At 42.3% G+C, this 11,677-nt stretch overlaps 1 pseudogene; it reads right to left on the bottom strand.

The window, feature by feature from the left end:
• Positions 1 to 1,311: 1,311 nt before the first annotated feature.
• Positions 1,312 to 9,542, bottom strand: LOC101541772 (transcription initiation factor TFIID subunit 9B-like; annotated as a pseudogene).
• Positions 9,543 to 11,677: the final 2,135 nt, after the last annotated feature.

Here is an 11,677-nt window from a genome sequence, read left to right on the forward strand (position 1 = left end):
AAAAAGTAAATGCAAACCCTTTTTAAGTAAACATCATATACGAAGGCATTTAAAGAGCAGGTTTAAAGAAAAGCCTGAAAATGACATGGAGCTGTATTATCAGAAATTATTTAATATTCTATTTTTTGACTTTTAAATTAAATTGTCATAGGAAGAAAATCTTTTAAGAGTAGAGGGTGCAGAAAATGAATGGAGTATCCAGACACATTTGAGGGGTTGGGAAATAACGAATACCAAGAAGCAGATACATTCAGATGGACTTAGAATCTCTCTAAATCCATCCTCTAAACTATGACCCTACATTTAGATCTGTTCAGAAAAGTTGGTGACTGTCTTACCTTACAGAAAGGAAGTAGCGTTTGAATGTATGTTAGAAATTGTAAGATAAGGCTAGTAACACTGCAAAAACTGAAATTTTAGTGCTGTTGTCAGTGATCCTGGGAGAAAACTGCTTCCAAAAATAGAACTGCCACAGTAGGTCTCAACATTAATAAAACTAAGAAACACTTTGTTCTTTAAGCCTAATGAAAAAAATTGGTGCTCACTTTTAAATCCTCTTTTTATTTTCTTTTTGGGTCACACCCGACAATGCACAGGGGTTATTCCTGGCTCTGCACTCAGGAATTACTCCTGGGAGTGTGCTGGGGACCATATGGGATGCTGGGAATTGAATCTGGGTCGGCCGCGTGCAAGGCAAACATCCTCCCTGCTGTGCTATCACTCCAGCCCCACACTTTTAAATCTTTTTTTTTTGCCTTTCTTTTTTGAAAAAAAAATATTCTTTTATTGAATCACCATGTGGAAAGTTACAAAGCTTTTAGGTTTAAGTCTCAGTTATACAATGCTCGAACACCCATCCCTTCACCAGTGCACATATTCCACCACCAAGAATCACAGTATACCTCCCCCCACCCCCTCACCTCCCCAGCCCCCCACCCCTGCTGTGTAACTGGTAAATTTCACTTTACTTTCACTTTACTTTGATTACATTCAATATTTCAACAAAAAACTCACTATTAGTGTTTGGAGTTTCTCCCCGCTAAAGTCAGACCTGCTAAAAAGGAAGCATTTGATAATTTGTTTTCCATTGCTGAGAACGAAGAGATATGAGGTCGAGTGGCCGCACTAGTGGCCACATCATTTTGGATTCTGTATTTTAGTATTTTCACACTTTTAAATCTTAACAGTTCTAACTATTGCAGCTATATTTATTATTTATAAGATAACACTTGGAAAGATCTAGAATGTTCTCATGTAGTATACAGGGCTCAAAATCGACTACACATTTGAAATGCATCTTGACTATATTCTTTACATAGTATCATTGTCATCATCTTCATGTTTTCTCTTGAATATCTTTGATTCACTGGCTGAATTCTGTGTTGAAACCATGTTGGTGGTAATTAAGAATATATTTTTGCCTTATCATTGAAGGATTGATCAGAACATTTTGAACTGCCATTGTTGTAGGAACTGGTTTGATGGGTGTGGACTGAGAAGTTGGAATCTGCAGTGTAAATCTCTGACTTGTCACTGATACTGGAGTTGCAACTTTATTTGGGACAGACATTGTTTGTGCGATTGCTACAGTAGGGGTGGTAGGTCTGCTATTAGCGCCAACATTTAACCGTGGAACTAGTCTTCCTTGGTTAGGCCCCTTTTTAATTAAGGATTTCAGCCTATAATTTGGAGCAGTTAAGCAGTATCTGTCAGGTGGAAGTCTGGGTCCTGCATATGGCTTAATCAGTAGTAAAGGGGTTTGATTCTTCTGCCTTGCAATGTCCAATGATAAAAAATAATAAAAAAAATCTCTCGGGGGAGAAGAGATAAAACGCTCCGAGAGATGTGTTGGTGATGGCACAGATCCTGAAGGATATGGGAATTACTGAGTATGAACCAAGAGTTATAAATCAAATGTTGGAATTAGCTTTCTGGTATATGACTACAATTCTGGATGATGCGAAATTGTATTCCAGCCATGCTATAACAAGAAACCCAATGTTGATGCTGATGATGTGAGACTGGCAATCCAGTGCCATGAATACCAATAAAAGAGCTAATAATAAAAACATACTGATGGCTGCTAGGTAAAAGAAAAAGTGACAAACCTTTGTAATACTATCAGGTTATTACCAGGTTCCATTTGTTTTCTTAGCAGAAACGCAGCATTTAATAGCATTCACAGTAAGAGAATGTGCCAGCCAAGAATACTTTAACTTTCCAGCCCTGGACCCAGAAAATTGAAGAAGTCCAGGTGTCAAGAGCACTTCATTTTACTCAGGATTGCCATTTTTGCCCCCCAGGTCAGGATTAACCCCTTACTGTTAAATGAATAAGGAAGGGGTGGGCTGTGTAGCCTCCCTGGCTTGGCTCCACCCAGCCCCAGTCCCAGAAAACTGAGTGGCGTTGGGGGCCCTGCCTTTTTACTTAGGATCCCCATTTTGCAGCCTGTCTCCATCCTGGTCAGGATTGCTCCCAGCCCATGAAGAGATATACTTTACTGCCCCACATTTCTTCATCTCTTCATCACTGCAAATGTACAAAGACGTCCTAACTGTAGGCACCTTCCACACAACAACATGCAAGAAACAACTCCAGGCTGCAAAGGTCACAGTGGTAAAGCAACACAGCAACTCGAAGGCTTAGTGAGTGAAGACACTAGCCTGGAAGACTCAACCAGGAATAACAAGCTATATAACCTCTCTGGTAAGAAATTTAGAAAAGAATTTTTTTTTTAAATTTATTTATTTTTAATTAGTGAATCACCGTGAGGGTACATTTACCCATTTATACATTTTTGTGCTCATGTTTCCCTCATACAAAGTTCAAGAACCCATCCCTTCACCAGTGCCCATTCTCCACCACAAATAAACCCAGCATCCCTCCCACTGCCCCCAATCCCATCTCCCCCCACCCCACTCTGCCACTGTGGCAGGGTATTCCCTTTTGTTCTCTCTAATTAGGTGTTGTGGTTTTCAATAAAGGTGTTGATTGGCCATTGTGTTCCATCTCTAGTATACATTCAGCATGTATCACCCTTCCCCCGCGTGGCGCCTCCAACCACATTTTACTTGGTGTTCCCTTCTCTATCTGAGTTGCCCTCTCCCTAGCATGTGAGGCCAGCTTCCAAACCATGGAATCAACCTCCTGGTTAGAAAATAATTGTTGAGGATGCATAAGGCACTCAAAGAAACAATGGAATGGACCACCGATAAAGTACAAGAGGATATGAGAGCAGAAATGAGGAAACTACAAACAGAAATGACAGATCTGAAAAACTTGGTAGGTGAAATGAAAAATTCACTGGCGGGCTAGCCTCAGCGGCAGAGTAACAGGTGCTGAGGAGAGAATCACTGAGCTCCAAGATGAGGTGAAGTAAAAAACTAGAAATTGAGCTTCCATACAACCCAGCCACACCTTTCCTCGGAAAATGCTCAAAAATACCATGCTCCATTGTTTTGGTCCTGAGTCTCACTGAGACACTAACCTGCTGAAAATTGAAGTGTGTGGGTCTCTGTGACTGACATCTCCAGGATTTCTCAGAGTCGGGATGTGCTACCTCCCCACACCCCAAAGCCGCCCAGTTAAATATTTAACGCCAGCAGTACCACCCAGTTAAAAAAATTCTGCATTTCTGCAACATCTCCAAACTCTACAAGATTGATAATTCAGTAGTAGTACACCAGATTGGATGGAAGGTAACATAGGTGGCAACCAATCTCGATTAACAAAACAGTAACACAAAAGACTTAACTTGTGCCAACATTTTATTAATCCCTTAAACAAAAACTAAATGTCTCCATGTGGGACACAACAATTTTCACTAACTTTCTTCTAAGGAAATATTTTTTTAAAAAATTTTATTTTATTGAATCACCGTGACAAAAGCTACAAAGCTTTAAGGTTTAAGTCTCAGTCATATAATGATCAAACCCCCATCCCTTCACCAGTGCCCCTGTTCCCCCACCAAGAACCCCAATATACCCCCTCCCCTCCCCCCGCAACTGAGTGGCCAATGATCTTCACTTTATTCTCTCTATACTTTGGATACATTCAATATTTCAACAGAGAACTGGCTATTATTATTTGGAATTTCCCCCCAACAATCAAACCTGCTGAAAAGGCATCATTTGATAATTTGTTTTCCATGGCTGAGAATGAAGATTATAGGAGCTGTTGTGGCCGAGCGGTTTTGGATTTCTGTTGTTTTAGCTCAGTTTACAGTCTAGATGCATTTTCATAAGTCTCTGGGTGCCAAAATGGGTTAGTAGAACCTCCCAGATCAGAATCTTTAAGGAGCAGAGGGGCCATGTTGTGCGTGGCTGCTCCGGATCTCATCTGGGCTGAGGGTGTGCCGGTTACACCCCCATCCCATGATCTCTTGCGCGCCAGGTCACTACAAGCAAGTACCTCTGGGTTGTGAGTCCTGGAAAATGGCGGACGCCACGTGGGCACTGGTGCTGCTGCTGCTGCCATGTTCCCTGTAGAAAGAAAGCGTTGGGAGAGAAAATCCTTCCCCGTCCCCAGGCGGCATGGGGTCATAGCTCAGCTCACAGTCTAGATGCATTTCTATAAGTCTCTGGGTGCCAAAATGGGTTAGTAGAACTTCCCAGATCAAAGTCTTTAAGGAGCAGAGGGGCCGTGTCGTGTGCGGCTGCTCTGGATCTCATCTGGGCCGAGGACGATCTAAGGAAATATTTTTTGATTATTCATTAGCAATTTATTGATAACAAAGAATATAAAATAATTTATTGTGGCCCTGCGCCCATATGCAGGCTTGAGGGGTGACTTGGAAGATTTGAGACAATGGTGAGGGAAGTGATAGTGGTATTGGTATTGGAATATTGAATACCTGTAACAAATTATCATGAAGAACTTTATCAATCATGTGTAAGACATGATTATTACCATAATGAGATCCAAATATAATTTTACTTGTATCACTTGTCATCCCATTCCTCATTGATTTGCTTGAGTGGGTGCCAGTAATGTCTCCATTTGACCCTGTCACGTGCTAGTGTGGCCCAATGGCGTCTGCTCGCTCAAGGAACATCAAACCATTATTCAGGGTCTTAACGAAGAAGTCTGACCATCTCGTAGGTGAGTGGCCAGGCGTTCTTTTGATGTTCCGTGGAATCTAGTTGGTAACGGCTCTAGTACAGCAGTCGTCTCCAAATCAAGGAACAGGCGTTGGAGCTTATACTTGTGATATGTAAAGAGATTTTGCTTGACTAAAATAAAAACATTTATGGATAGAGTATGACAAAGGAACTGGCTACATGTAGTAGAGCAAGAAAACACTCTTGATCAAACGGTGTTGATGACGGAGTAGTATGCACCTATAAAAGAAGTGAAATCATGCAGCTTGAAAGCAACTTGAATGGAATAGAAGGGCATGTGATGAATGAAATAAGCCAGAGAGATAAGGGTAAGCACTAGATGATCTCACTCCTCTGTGGTATAGAGGGAAACAAAACAAGGGTATTGATAACAAACTCCAGGAACTGGAGTACAAAGAACAGCAGACTGGGTGGAGGGACACTAAATGAATAGTAGATAACACAGAGGCATCAGTAGGAAATAATTCACATTAGTGATGGTGGGGGTGAGGTAGCTCTGTACACCAAGTCCATAAGCGTCAACATTATTGTGTTTACACAGCCTAAACTAGCCTAAACTATAATAAATTAAAATTATAAAATATAAAAAATCTTGACAAACACTTGACCCTGGGTTACAGAACTGAAAATTCCAGGAGACAGAAGAGAAGGAGGATGGAATGACAAGTCAGGGAAATTATGAGGTAGAGGTAACAGAAGAATATTGGTTGAGAGTCTTGTACACTTTGGGGGTGCAGAGGTGAGGTAATTATGTATAGCAAAACCATAAGAGTGAATACTATTGTAAGCATGTACCGCAACCTATAATAATTAAAGTTTTAAAAATGAGTTTGTTAAGGAGGTGGAATAGCAGGTGTGAGGGGACCTATTGACATTAGTAGAGGAAAGCTGATACTAGTGGTAGGTTTGGAGTTGGAACATTGTATTCTTGAAATTATAGTTTTTTGTAAATCATGGTGCCTAAAAAATAGAAAGAAAACGTAACTGGTGTTGGTTTAACTCACTCATGAAAAGGCAGGGTTGGAGGAGACTGGGTTCATGTATCACACTATACACAAGTATTTAAAAATGTCTGAGAGATGTTCTTTAGATTAGACCAGCCTCCAAAAATTCATTCGGGAAAATATATAGGCAGAACTTGCTCATATATAGACCTCAGGTGTGTTTTCAATTATTTGCCTCCATTGTCCCAGACAACAAAACCAAAAATAAACAGAACTTCATACTATAAAGTTTTCTTGCATGGCAAGGGACACTCAGGCTAAAATTAAGACATCCTACTGAATGGGAGGATAGATTTGTATGCCATACATCAAAAGAAGGGCTAATATATAAACTATATAAAGAACTCACAAAATTCAGCAACAGTAACAATAAACTCCATAACCAAACCCAACCAAAATTAGCAAAGGGACAAAGACTATAATGAAGAGGATGTATGGTGAACCAGTAGGCATATGAAAAAGTGTTCACTGTTGCTTGTTCTTTGGGGAAATGCAAACCAAAATGACCAGGGGAAATCATCTCAACTGCAGCAAGAATGGCATATCACTCTCTCTTTATCTATCTATCTATCTATCTATCTATCTATCTATCTATCTATCTATCTATCTATCTATCTATCTATCTATTTATCTATCTATCTATCTATCTATCTATCTATGAAAGACTGGAAACAAACAAACACTGCTGGTCAAGAAGTAACCCCTTGGACCGGAATGATAGTGTGGGAGTTAAGTTCTTTGCCTTGTATGTGGCCATCTCTATTGTGAATCTGCAGCACCATATATGGCCCTCTGAGCACCATCAGGGGTCACTCCAGAGCACAAAGCCAGAAATTGCCTCTAAAGAGTGAGTATGGCTCCCACCCCCACCCCCACACCACCCACAACCCAACCCAAAACTATATGGGGTGGCAGGGTTTGAATATGGGTCTCACACACAAGCAAGGTAAATATCCTAGCCACTGTACTGTCTCTTCAGCTCTTTTTTTGTCTCTTCAGCTCTTGAGTCATGTTTTTTTAAACAAAGAAAACTATTTTTGTCTTTATATTTCTATTATTTTTTTAGAGAAATTACATTTACTAGATGAAATTTTTAGCCACTCATCATATTTTGCATTTTACCCAATAGATAAAAGTATTTATAGTATTTGTCAATTCACTGAGGACGAGTTTTAGTTTTGTATTTTAAGCTTCACTACCTTTGTACTTGAGTACCTCTAATTCTTCCAGGGATGAAGATGGATGTAAGTGTACTGAGGATATCTATCCATATTTTTTTTGTTGTTTCACACACATTTCTGATAAGTTATGTATACTAGTTTGGTTACAAATTATTGAGGCTACAAAATCGCTGCCATGCACCCCGCTGGACTTCACTATTCTGGGACCTACCCTCATCCAGAATTTAATCACTTGTATCACTTGTTGTTCCGTTGCTCATCGATTTGCTCGAGTGGGTGCCAGTAATTTCTTCATTCATCCCTGTCGCGTGCTAGTGTAGCCCAATGGTGTCTGTTCATTCCAGGAACACGAAGAGCATCACACCGTTCGTTCATGGTCTTGACGAAGAAGTCAGACCATTTCCTAGGTGGACGGCCAGGCATTCTTTTGACATCCCATGGAATCCAGTTGGTAACAGCTCTAGTTCAGCAGTCATCTACAAATTTCAGTTTGTGTCTGGCCCATCTGATTTTCGATGCCTTGGCAAACGAGGCAGCATCCCTGATTCTTGATCGTTGATGGAGGTCAGAGCTCCAGATTCCTTCTTTCACTTGAGTGAAACATGATACTCCAAGCATAGCTCTTTCAAAATTAATATGCTGAAAAAAATCAAATTTGTGGGTTTTAAAGTGACTGAAATCTTCACACTTTTCTCAGGGTCAGGATGAGCTATCTTCCCACAATTCCCAGTACTTCTGGAAGTCCTGGTAGTCATGCCCACACTCCAAAGGCATCACCCAGTTATAAATTTATCTTCAGATGTACCACCCCCCTAAAAATTCTGGACTTCCTGGAGCAGGAGGTCGCATCTCAGTCTCTACAACACTAATAAACCAGCAGTAACACACCGGATTGCATGGGATGTAACATAGAAGGCAACCAGTCTCAATTAACAAAACAGAAACACAGAAGGCTTAACCTATGTCACAAAATCTTAATAACCTCTCTTGCAAAGATTTAGCCTTTCCATGGTGAGACACAATTTACCCTCCTTTTCATCTAAGGGAACATGTTTTGATCATTCTGTTAGCAAAATTATTGATACCAAGCAATATAGATTAAATTATTGAGAGCCTGCAATAGGGGCAGGCTTAAGCAGTGGTTGGAAGAAATGGTGGAGGGAAAGTGTAATGGTGGTGGGATTGGTGTTGGAATATTGCATGCCTGTAACAAATCATCATGAACAGCTTTGTAAACCACAGTGTTTATATAAAGTGTAGGGGGGAAATTTACATATGTAAGCTTTACCTATTCCATGTAAATTCTAAAATTAATTAACAGAATTGCTTAAAAAGTTTTATTAATCACAGGTGAGATACGATTATTACTATAATGAGATACAAGTATAAAATAAAATTTAATGTAATATATTTCAGATTCCAGAATTGAAAACTTGTATATGTAAATGAGAGTAGGTGTTCTATTATATTGAATTGAATGGTTTTAATTTGCTTACTTACATAGGTTAAAATCATATAGTAATCACAAAATGGCTCCTATTGATTTGTTTTCTGATCATTCTATTTGCCATTTCTTAAAGTTTTCTTGGAATGCACTGTAGCACTGTCATCCCCTTGTTCATCGATTTGCTCGAGCGGGCACCAGTAACGTCTCCATTGTGAGACTTGTTACTGTTTTTGGCATATCGAATACACCTCTGGTAGTTTACCAGGCTCTGCCCTGCAGGCGGGATACTCTTGTAGCTTGCCAGGCTCTCCGAGAAGGAGGAGGAATTGAACCCAGGTCGGCCATGTGCAAGGCAAACGCCCTTCCCACTGTGCTATAGCTCAAGCCCTTTTATTGAAATAAGCAACATAAAATAAATTTTTTATGTACCTAAGGGAGCAGGTTGGGATTGGGAGGGAAATGGGATATTGCTGGAGGGAAGTTCACACTGATTATGTTGGAACACTACATGCTTGAAACAACCATATAATATAGAACTTTGTAAATCACGGTGTTTTTTAATAAAAACTAACTAAAAAAAAAGAACCATTGAGGCTATAGCTAGTGAAAATTTCCAGAGTGGATGGGAAATAATGCTTTAGAATTTCCAAAAATATGTTTTGTAGTTTTGTTCCTCTTGAGAGCTCCTGGCAAATTTTAAAGCTCTGCAGGAGTGCCTTTTAAGCATCCTCCAGTTTCTTTTAGTGAAGTTACCTTCAGTCTTTCTGAATTCTTGATCATTGTTAACCATGATTCCAGACCATTGATTTTCTTGTAGGGTTCACGGCCTCATCCTCGTTCATTCAAACCGGTGTCTTGATCCCTGATTCATTTGGTACTCTTAGGCCTATGACTTGACTATTCCGTTCTGCCCCTTTACACCTTCTTAACAGACAATTGAGCTCAAGTCAGCACTTGTCTTTCAATGGCTTTTGATGTCCTGCTCTTTTCCTCTTCTCCTTGTGGTATGAACAGTTCAGTATGAACAATAAGGTTTAGGCGAAGTAGGACAGAAAAAGGATTAAGAGGAATTTAGTAAGGCTCCACAGAGCACAGACAACTTCTGAATACGCCCTATAGTTTTAGGGTCAGAGTTGGGATCATCCCTCCAGTCAGCAAAGCCACGCAGGGAAAGGTTGGGTGAACGTCCTCCAGCAGGAAAGCTGAGGAAAGCGCTCTAGGAGTCGTCCTGGACTCCAAGGGAGAGAGAACTTACAAAGCAGCCTTCCAGAAGTTTCTCTGCTGTGCTTGTCGAGAGGGCTCCAGCCTTTCCCGAAGCCCCCACCCTCATCCCCACTGTGAGCACTGTGAGCACAGGGTCCCCCAGTGCCCCCCTGTGAGCAGAGGGCACAGCCCCGAGGGGCGGTTGCAGAGTGGGAGGGGCCTGTCTCCCTGGAGACGCCACGTGCTGCCCCTCAGGCCACGGTTCTTCCCTTTGTGTGTCACAAAGCAACCCCTCCCCCCATTCTCTCCCCCCCCCCCCCCAGGGCAAGATGCGCGGCTCTTCATCTGGGTCACAGACACCACAAAGGACCTGCGGCAAGTGCGGCCGAAGCGCGTTTGGGCGCGATCCGAGGGTTTCCGGCCCACGGAAGCTCTTCGCCCTCGCCCCGGCCCCCGTGCCCAGCCCGCTGCCCGCCGACCTCTCCTCCCCGGTGCAGGATACCCCTCCCCGGCCGCGCTGGGTGTCATGGGCCGGCGCGGCCGCTAGATGGCGCCAGAGACCCGGCGAGACGCGCCTCTCCGCGGGCCGAGGCCTCAGGAACGGGGAGGGGAGGCTCAGCACCAGGCTGGGCAACCCGACGGCACCGCCCCCTCACCTCTCGCACACGTGTCATTGTGAGGCTGGGGCCGGCCCTGCGCACAAACAGGACCCCCCCCCCCCCTTGCAGTCTTGTCCCTTCTCCCCCAGGCCCCGTGGGGAACGGATATTCCCACTGAGCAGGTGTCAGGAGAGAGTTGGGGCACCACTGACGCGTCTTGGGCTGCGCCTGTACCCCAGACCTATTGTCCCCCTTTCCCAGGCGGTAGGCGATGGGGACCCAGGTTCTCTGTTGACCCCAGCATAAGTGACACCAATAAGTAGGAGCGCTATAGGGTTTGGAGCTTGGGGGACACATCTCAGTAGCTGTGTGACATCAAGCTAAGAACTCAACGCCTCTGTGCCAGTGAGGATCCTCATTGTGTCTCCGTCATCGGGTTATTGGGAACGAAATAAACCAGTATTCTAAAACACTGGTGGTTATACCTGGCACATACGGCTCGAAATACGTTAAGTACTTGTCAAAGCAGTTATCAAGATAGACTTATGTTGCTCTTATTGTTATGCATTGGGCCAATAAAGGCCTGACAGTGTATTATTGGAGTCGCAGTTTTCTTTCAGAGCACATTGGGGAAACTAGAATCTATTCTCTGCCCACAGGTAGGGAATCTTCCTCCATTACATAAATATTTGGCCCTAAAATCACAGGTTCAGAGACCATGTAGAAAGTCATCTCTGGTCAGTCTTTTCCCAGAAGTTTCTGTGCTTAGTGCGTAATGTTGCTTGATAATGATCACTCACAGTTCTCCCCAAAGTTAGGCTGCTGCAAAGAATTGTGTGTAACGTGCAGAATAGCATCAAATTGTCTTCATTTGTGAGTCCTGGATTTTATTTTTCTTATAAAAAACTGAGACACAATTCACATATCAAAAAGTTCACCCTTTTAGAGAACTGAATTTAGTGGTTTGAATCTATGCATCAAATTTTGCAACAGTCACTGCCATCTTATTCTAGAACTTTCTATCATTAATCCCCATCAATCCCCATACTCACTTTGCCCTCTTGCCCAACTCCATTCCTTACCTCTAGTCCCTGATATATTCTTTGATTTCTCAATGGATTTA

This window comes from Sorex araneus, chromosome X, assembly GCF_027595985.1.
Source record: "Sorex araneus isolate mSorAra2 chromosome X, mSorAra2.pri, whole genome shotgun sequence".
Lineage (NCBI taxonomy): Eukaryota > Metazoa > Chordata > Mammalia > Eulipotyphla > Soricidae > Sorex > Sorex araneus.